The 9382-nt window shown below is 42.8% G+C and overlaps 1 pseudogene; it reads right to left on the bottom strand.

Moving 5' to 3' along the window:
• Positions 1-742: 742 nt before the first annotated feature.
• Positions 743-8083, bottom strand: LOC113071717 (T-lymphoma invasion and metastasis-inducing protein 1-like; annotated as a pseudogene).
• Between the last annotated feature and the right edge of the window lie 1299 nt (positions 8084-9382).

The following is a 9382-nucleotide window of genomic DNA, read 5'->3' as shown; positions in this document are numbered from 1 at the left end:
TTAAAATGAAATTTGAAAGAAAAGTGAACACCGCAAGAAAAAGATATCACACAAACCTCTGAATGCAGACTTACAAAGGTGTCTGTTTTTTTGGTTATAATTGCACTAATCGGCCTTATCACACTTAAGCAGAGCTGTATGGATCGATGCAGCAGACAATGTGATGATATCTAATCTGAGACTAATTAACTTGGCATCCAAGCACAGCAATGTGCAAGCTCCACACAATACTCAGTGCCTCTATCTGACAACGGCGCTGTTAGAAGTCTGGCGAGTGATCGATGAGCTGACGTGTACCGGCTGGGATGTTCATTGTGGGTCTTTCGAGGGCTCCTGGGTCTGGTCTGCTGTCAGTGACGGCATGCTGCCTGGCTCAGATAGCTTATCCCACACTATAAGGTGACTGCCTAGCACCCTCCCCTTCCCCTCAACAATCTGCCTGCAGAGTAGATTTGATGGGGGTCTCCCATCATGGAGAGACAGCAAGCCCACACATGGTGAAGGAGAGTGGGAAATGGGTCAGAGGGACTTAAACACACTCACATACTGGCAAACACATGCAGACAATACATTAAACACTCCAACATTCTGTCACTCGTTCAACTCAACGCGCGCATGCTCCCCTCCCAAAACCCCCGCCATCTGCCTCCTCTCCTGGCTGTTAATGGACGTGCCGGGATGGGAAAGGAGCCTGGACCTCCCGTCACTTCTCCCCATGGTCCTAAAGCCCAGCTTGGGAGTCTTAACCCTCTCTAGCTCTTTCCAGCCCCCTTTGGGAACTCCACACTTCCCTAACATCTTGGTTCTGATGCGTTCCGCGTCTGACACCATTCTCTTTGACGGTTTTAATTATGCAAAGCATTCTGGGAAGCATTAGTGTCCTCCTCACCAGTGTCTCCTTTCCAGTGTCCTCAAACATGTGCTCGAGATTCCTCTTAACCGGCACTTCACCGTCTACAAACACCTGAGGTAAAGAAAAAAACTTCAGTTGGGACCCACCATAAATGAAGGTATTTGAATGCACTTACAGCACATGCAAAAATGCATAAACAATGATTCATTCTGTAAACACATGTAATATGTAATGTCGCGGACTGTAGCAGATGTCTAGCAGACGTGAACCTGGTTGATGCTGGGTCTGCCTTTGGTTTTCTTTTTTGAGGTAGTGTCCCAAACCCCACAGAGAGGAGAAGCGGCTCTTTCGTTTACTGGAGGAACGGGACAGGGCCTGGGTACGCCTCCGAATTCCCCCATCCATCCTCGCTGCCACCTGTCACAAATACGCATACAGAAAGTCAATAAACATCTAAGAGAGTTTTAAGCACAAGTCACAGTCACTTTGAATATTTCACCAATCCCATGATTGTACAGCAAACATTAACATTAAACATTTAAGTGACATACGATATATAGATTTATTGAAATTAAGTAACTCCTAAGGGCCATTCACACCAAGGATAATTATACAGTTTTATGAGAAATTCTATGAGAAGACACCACAACTATAATAACAATGACACAGAAAAACAGTATCATCGGACATAACTCTACTGCAGCTTGCATTGGTGTGGACGCTGATATAATTAAAGTTATTGTTCTTAATGTGAACAGGCCTTTATTCTGCCCAGACGTTTTAGCCTTCATTTATTAAAAATGGCCTCAGTGATTCTGTGACAAAAGATCAGGAAAGAGAGGGGGGGAAAACATCCCTTTGCATTTAGGTTTCAATAACGATCAGAAATTCTGACACCATGACAGAAGCAGTTCACATAAACTGCCACGGTATAGAGATGTTCTGTTCACACACCCCAACGCGAAATCGCACTCACTTTTCTGCGATAATAAACATTAGTGCCGCAGAAGTCATTAAGGATTTCCTCAGTAATCAGACTGCATGGAGGAGTTTCTAGACATAAAACCTTAGCAGTTATGGGGACAACACTTTTAAAGACAAAACTCTGTGGCTTGTTTCATATTTTTGAAGAGAGAAGAAATGAGAAAAGACATTTAAGGTTTGTTAAGGTAGTGGTTAGTGATGATGCTTTTAAAAGAACAAATTAAGTGGCAAAAAAGCTAAAAAGAAAGTTTTGCACAAAGAGTTATTGATCTACCGCTTGAGTGCCATTTACGAAAAATGCTCAGTTCTTCATTACTTAAAACGTCACTGATTTTCCATCAATCTTGCTTTAGTTTTCTAGGAACTTACGCAATTAAATGGGAATTGCATTTTAACGCCTCACTGTGACTCTACTGAGGTGACAGTTGCGGTCCTCCGGCTGCATATTACGCAATTCTGTACGTTGTCACCTGAACCACAGGAATTACAAAAACACCATGGTGACAGCATGTTTGTTATGCAGGACTCAGGACAAGAACAGGCTGGCAGGCAGCTCAGAGCTGACTGGGTTCTTGTGGAGTGGATTAAAATTAAATGGATATTTACAAACTTGCAGAGAGAAATAGGGAATAATGCAGAGCGTTTTGAGAGTGTGAAGGTTTGTCTATATATGTGTGTATTTCATACCAGGGCATGAAAGGATGATACTGAAAAAATGCCAAGACGACCCATGGACAGTTTGGTGGGGCGGGAAGCAACGGCAAGTAGGCGTTTTGGATTTGGAAGCTCGCCGCCCTGCAGGCTGGAGAGGTAACAGCGATACCGGAACAAGTCCACATGAAACTGCTCCAAATTCTGCTCCCAGAGGAATATCTGAACAAAAAGAAATAAAGATTTCAATTCTTCTGCTTTGTCAGTATTTTAATGTCCTCTGCACTTATTGTTTGGCCCTCAAGCTGCTGATTATTAGAGTGTGGGCAGTGTTTTTAATACGGTTTTGTTTACTGGAGGAGGATACTGGGATAAATCATTAGTCAGCAGGCCTCCTCCAAACCAGCATGACCTGAGTCTATTTAGAGATCATGGGGGAGTAAACCCACCTCCACATAAACAGACAGGTACATTACATACACAATAAGTGAACTAACACAATTTTCACTCATCTTTTATATAAGATCAATCAAATCACATGTCAGTTAGAAATTAACCAGACATAGCACAAATATACAGTAGCATCAGACATACAAAAAAGTTACTGTACATCAGAAACACCAAACCTGCTCTAGGATAGTCTTCCTCTTCTTCCCATCAGTGACAGCAGAGAGCTGCATTTCGCCCATCTTCTTCATTTTCTCATCCATGTCAATCTTTTGTTCAAGCTTCCTGATCTCAGAGCGCAGCAATCGCACCGTGTCCTCGCGGTGGTGCAGACGGGCAACAGCCGCGGCACAGGCTGAGTGGATGGCTGTTATCCAGTTTTCCAGCTCCGTTTGTCCTGATGTCTAAAAAGAAGTGAATAAGAACATTATTTCTTATCACTATAGGATGCTCAACAGCATTTCAGCTACAGTGGGTAAAACCTTAAAGCACAGTATCTAAAAATTAGCACTCCATATATATTTGTGGTTAGACATCACTATTATCACAATACCAATTGATCAGCATAGCAACAACAAGATTCTTTCTGCACTTAAATAATAAATTATTAACCAAAAGACAATCACAAAATAGCAGGATGTTATCAGCTGTCACAGAATGAAATGTAATTGAGACACACAGAAATTCAGAATGATACAGTGGACCACGACCATTGAGGTGGGACAATTCTATATCAACTGATTTCAGGTTGTCATAAATATATGGTGAAAAGCATCACCAAAGGCTACAAATGCTACCCTGAAGAATTCAAGTTCATAGGAGTAACTGGAATCACACTAATATTAATCTTTCGAGATTCAAAATGTCTTACCTGGAAGAGGAAGGCATCTCCGAGTGCATTGCTCAGACAAAACACAAAGTCTTTCTTGGGATGTTCTGGGACTGCCTGGACAATGCTGTTCTCCACCCAGACTGCATGTTTGTGGATGCTGTTGTGGTCAATCCCTGAACGTCCATCCGTTTCGTAGAAAAACAGAGTACATCCTGGGAGGATAAAGTGAGAAGAAAGATCAGAAAATATATCCCCAGATATGGGGATTGTTAGGAGGCCATGGGGAAATTTAGCCAGGATGCCGAGGTCACACCTCTACTCTTTTCAAAAGACATCCTGGGATATTTAATGACCACAGAGAGTCAGGACCTCAGTTTAACGTCTCATCCGAAGGATGGTGCTTGTTGATAGTATAGTGTCCCCATCACTACACTGGGGCGCTAGGACCCACACAGACCACAGGGTGAGCACCCCCTGCTGGCCTCAGTAGCACCTCTTCCAGTAGCAACCTAGTTTTCCCAGGAGGTCTCCCATCCAGGTACTGGCCAGGCTCAACCCTACTTAGCTTCAGTGGGAAACCGATCTTGGGCTCCAGGGTGATATGGCTGCTGGCAAATCGACGGTAATGTCTCAGATGCTGTTTTGCTTTCTTTTTACATTAACAATTGTGACAAGAAATGGCCCAGAGAAATTAGATTGGGATTGAATAGTCGTTGCAAGGTTACTAGCATCAAAAAACCTGATTCAAAATATCAGAGTTAGAAAATAAATGTATTAGCGTTTGGTGTGATTACCCTGATGTCAAATAGCAGGTGCATGATATTTTGGTGCAGGGCAAGGAGTTGTGCATCAAGTGTGCTTATTTTTTTACTTCCAATTTGATCAAATGTAAGAGGTCGTCCAGGAAAATGATGCACTATATACACATTATGTCCACCTTTTGGTGGATAGAACAGAAATAGTAAGAGTAGCAATATGCTATTTCAAACATAGCTTAAGTCTCACCTTTGAGTGACACCCAGTACTGTTTCCATTTCCTCTTTGCTGCTGGCTCCACCCTCTTCTTTTTGTGCACCAGGAAGTTTTTCACAGCCAGCATGCCGGCCTTCCGCACAGTGCCCTGCACCATACTAAGCTGAATGTCTGAGGGGTAAATGGAGCTTAGTGTTCCACTGCTTCTCTCATCACTAGCAGCCGAACTGGCCTCCTCGAGGTATTCCCGCGTCTGTCGGGAGTTCAAGTCCAGCTCCTGACGGAAGTTCTCGTAAACACCTAGATCTCCACCTGGTAGACGTTCACGGTCTCCTCCACCTCCGCTGCTACTGCCACTGTCGCTTCCCGCAAAGATGCTTCCGCTAGCAGTAGAGTAGACGGAGAAGGACGCAGACATGGTCTTGCAATGGCGTGAGGAATGCTCGACTTCAGCTGCACCACCGTCAATACCGCTGTCTCCATACTCGCTGCCCTCACCAGCTGTGATATCCTTCAAGCAAATAGAACAGGTAACTACAGACAAAATATTTCACTACAGGTACAGCACAGCATTTGGGACACTCTCCAAAGAAGAATTCCTTTTCAGAATTTTACCCCATTTGTAAGACCTTTGTAAGAAAGAGGAACAGAAACAGGAAGACATGCTAAGGAGAAAGTGCAGCTTCCCTCTGCCAACACAGAAACACTGAAGTTCCTTGCAGGTAGATCATGGGAAATATCATGTTTTTAAAAACACTCAGGTCTCTGAACAGGAGTCCAAAGTAGTTGTCAAAAGCTTTAGTAAGGCTTAGGGAACATCTGAAGTATCCCCTGAGAGCTTTTAAAGTCGGAAGCTCTTTGACAACCAAAGACAGATCACATCAACTATGCACAAATGCGAAAGTTAAAAGCAATCTGAATTTGGTTTTAAAGACCCTAGAGAGTTTTATCTTTCACATTTTATTAGCTAAAAGTAGGAGACTTGAAATTAAAAGAGTTTCCTCAGAGAGTTCCATAAGGTAATTGCTCTTTATCCATTTCTTGGTCAACTACTTTTAACTACCAACAAGGTTCTACAATAAATGTGTGACACTGGAGAACTTTAGAACCTCGGAAATAGGCAAGGTGGTCAAAAACATTCATAACAATCTGGAGATACTGAAGATAAATCATTGCCTGTCTTTATTTTCAAAGGATGTAGAAAGACCTTGTGTCAGAGGCATAACTCACATGCGTTGTTTGTGCACGTCGTCCCTGCATACGTGAGCAGATGGTAGTCTGGTGATTGGACAGTCCTTCTGACAGGCAGTGAGAACGACGACAAGGAAGAGTGTATGCTCCATATCCATTCCCTTCCTCCCCCGCAGGAGACAAGATCTCATTGTTCATTATGGCCCCCTCCATCCTCTCAGAATTGTGACCGTTATAGAGAAGGTGGGAGCCATGAAGAGGAGGTAGTCTCTGTGTGCAAAGTTCATCTAAAGAGTTGGCTCTCTCTCCTGAGTGAGACTCGAGTGTCCGTGGGCTGGAGGTGTGATGGCGTCCTCCACAGTTAGTGAAGCTTTTGTTTTCATTCTGATTTGTCCCTATAATCTCCTCTGTGCTTGTCAGATGCTCTTGGCTTAGATCCGACAGGGAAAACTCCATGGAATCCTCTCTCCACATATCAGCAGATTTGGAGCGCTTCTTCTTGAAACTGCCACCTTCCCGAGGACCATCTCTGGTCCTCTGCAGATATGTGTCCTCACCTGTGAAAAGTCCTTCATCCTCACAACCGTCTGCCACCACTGTGTCCATTTCCACTCCATCTTCAGAACCTGGTGTGGTGGTTGAATCCCCCATGTTGTCGTGGAAGGACATCGGCCGCAAGTTCATTGCCATCTGCCCCAACCAAATGGTGCCCTCATAGCCCTCCAAAACATTCTTCTTATTGAAAGGTTCCAAGCCATTTTCACTCAAGGATTGTGGGATGGAAGGGGTGCTGCTGGATTTTGTGCTGGTCTCAGAGTTGCAGTGTTCAGCCTTGCTGGAGGCGTGACGTGATCGTCGAGACTGCTTGTTAGAGATGCGAAGTGATCGGGTCATATGCTTTCGTGAGAGTTGGCCCTGCCCCTCACCATAGTAGGCGTGGTCTCCATTTTGGCTCTCTATGTTTCCCATGGTTTAACGTCTATGGAAGACACAACATGGGTTAGATATACAACAAGCCTACACAGATGAAGATGCACCAGTTACTAGCAAGAGGTCTGCACATGCCTGTGTGGTATTTCTAATACAGATTTGCAAATTTTTGGGGCTCTCAAACCTGACTGCCCAGCAAGCACCACATTCTTCCAAAGAGACCTTTGTAGTTCCAAAGTAGCCTACCTGCTGAGTCCATGTAAGGGGGTAAATGTTAAGATTTTTTTTTCCAGTGCAGTAAGAGAAAGCAACCAAATAAAAGAGGATGTACATACAGAAGTGAAATTCAGTCTCACCTTCTCTAAAAGTGAGAGCTGAAAAGCATGTGACCAGAGCATAATACCAGAAATATCTCTGACGCACACATACTGTAGACACAAAGCGAGAGAGTGAGCGAAGGAGTGAGATGTGAAACCTCTCAAACCCTTGTGGTGGGAACATCAGAGGATTTTTGCAGTGACCTCCATTAGAGGGTTCACCATTTGTGTATCTCAGCTATAACCTCTTGAAATTGTTGGAACGGTTCAATTAGAGTAAAATTCAGACAAAATAGTCTTAAGAAAGACACAGGAATTCATTATAGAAAACTATTGTGTATTGTTTCTTGAATTATTTTTATGAAACCACTTTGGCATGTAAAAATATGTGTAGGGGTATAGTCATGAGAGATATTTTTGCACAACCAATAACAGCCAATCCCATAATGTTCTAATTCCCATTGTGATAAGCTTTGGGGAAAACTGAATCCCAGATGCTGGGTTAAGTGAGACAAATATTGATTATTAATAAACTTAAATACCAGATTCAATTATCTTTTATCCAGTTTATGTTACTGAAAGTAGTTATTGAATTGCATATTTTTTCCCAATATTTATGAGTGCTTTGAATTTCTTGCAATTTAGAGTATCTTATCACTAACTTAGCAGCATGCTAGTCAACTTTGTTGAACTCAATTGCTGCAATCGGCAGCAAGGCAGATCACTAGGTTTTGAGCCGCCTCAAAACCCTAATTCTGTTGTTGTAGTCATGTATATAAGATCAGCAGCAGTACCTGAGGCAGAACCAGTGGATCAGATGCATTTCCATACAGCCATATCCTCATTTATTGACCTCATGGTCCTGATCAGCTCTAGAAGTTTTCCCTGAAAAAGAAGCATAACACATATTTTAAACAAAGGAACAGAAATAGATTAGGTCTAGACACAAGAATAGTTGTTCATAAGTATGAAATTCATGAGGTTTTGGGTTTCTATGTATGAGATGGTTGGATTACAAGACACATATGAGAACATGACAGCTAACCGGTTCCAAGGTGTGGACGCAAAAACGTGCACAACACGTATACAACAATACTTCTCACACCCTCACTGCTGCACAAGAGGAAGAATTTTCATCTCAGTTCCTTAAGAAGCCAACAATACAGTAATTATGGAAGAAGATCAAGGGCAACCAGCAGTAGTCTTAAAGCTGAACCCAGTTAAACGTTCTTCAATGCCAACCTGACCTAATTTCTTCTAATCCAGAGAGAAGAGCAGAGAGAAAGCCTCATCTTCAAACTGCAGCAGGTATAAATATGGGAAGATAGTTCAGACTACACACTCCAAGTGCACTTTACAGATTAGCCTCAGAATAACACGGTTACTGTGCCAGTAACCAGGAGACAGAAATAAAGGATAAGAATTAGGGAAAAGAAGAGAAAGAATTCCCAGTGGTGATAGCACATTGGATCCATTTAAATTTGCATAGATGGACATATTCAAGCCATATCTAGAGACTTGAGGTGGGCTCTTTTGACTTGGACTAGTATGCAACCACCTTAGTGACACTCTAGCATTGTGCCAACAAGTTTACATGAATAAAACCTGCACAAATCTAGTTTTTATTGTAATGTTCTTGTTGTGTGCCTGTTTGTTGTTTCTTGGCGGCCACAGGTTTTTTGATTCAAACAGAAACAGTGTGTGTAATAGAAGCATGTGTGCATGTGTTTGTTGGGGTCAGTGTGTATGTGTCTGGATCACATCCAGCTTCAGCAGTAAGAGTAAGCAAGACCTTAAGGCCAATAACGTGAGAGACAGAGACCCATCTGATGATCTCTGTTCTCAGGATGACAGTCAGCTGTGTGTTTGTGTACATGAGAGCTGCAGCGGTAGAAAAACTCAATACTGCACTGCAGTAAGTCTACTCAACCTTGCTGTAGAGTTACATAAACCAGAGTTGACCCCATTTTTCACTGAACTTCACTTGTTTTCGCAGCTCTGTCCTTCCGCTTTATGTGCCTTGTCCTCTGATCAGTGCCCACTCCTTCATACTTCTACCATTAGATTCGTCGTCCACATAATATTTAAGTTTTTATATCAGCAATTCCAGTGTGATATTCAATGGGGAGGAATAGAGGACCAAATTTGCTGTGATAAAAAGCATATTCAGTCATGATGGAAAGTTAATTGGTTTTGCAAAAGCTA

The sequence above is a fragment of the Carassius auratus genome, unplaced genomic scaffold, assembly GCF_003368295.1.
Source record: "Carassius auratus strain Wakin unplaced genomic scaffold, ASM336829v1 scaf_tig00007883, whole genome shotgun sequence".
NCBI classification, from domain to species: domain Eukaryota; kingdom Metazoa; phylum Chordata; class Actinopteri; order Cypriniformes; family Cyprinidae; genus Carassius; species Carassius auratus.
The sequence above is the reverse complement of the archived record's forward strand: the minus strand, read 5'-3'. Positions and strand labels throughout refer to the sequence as shown.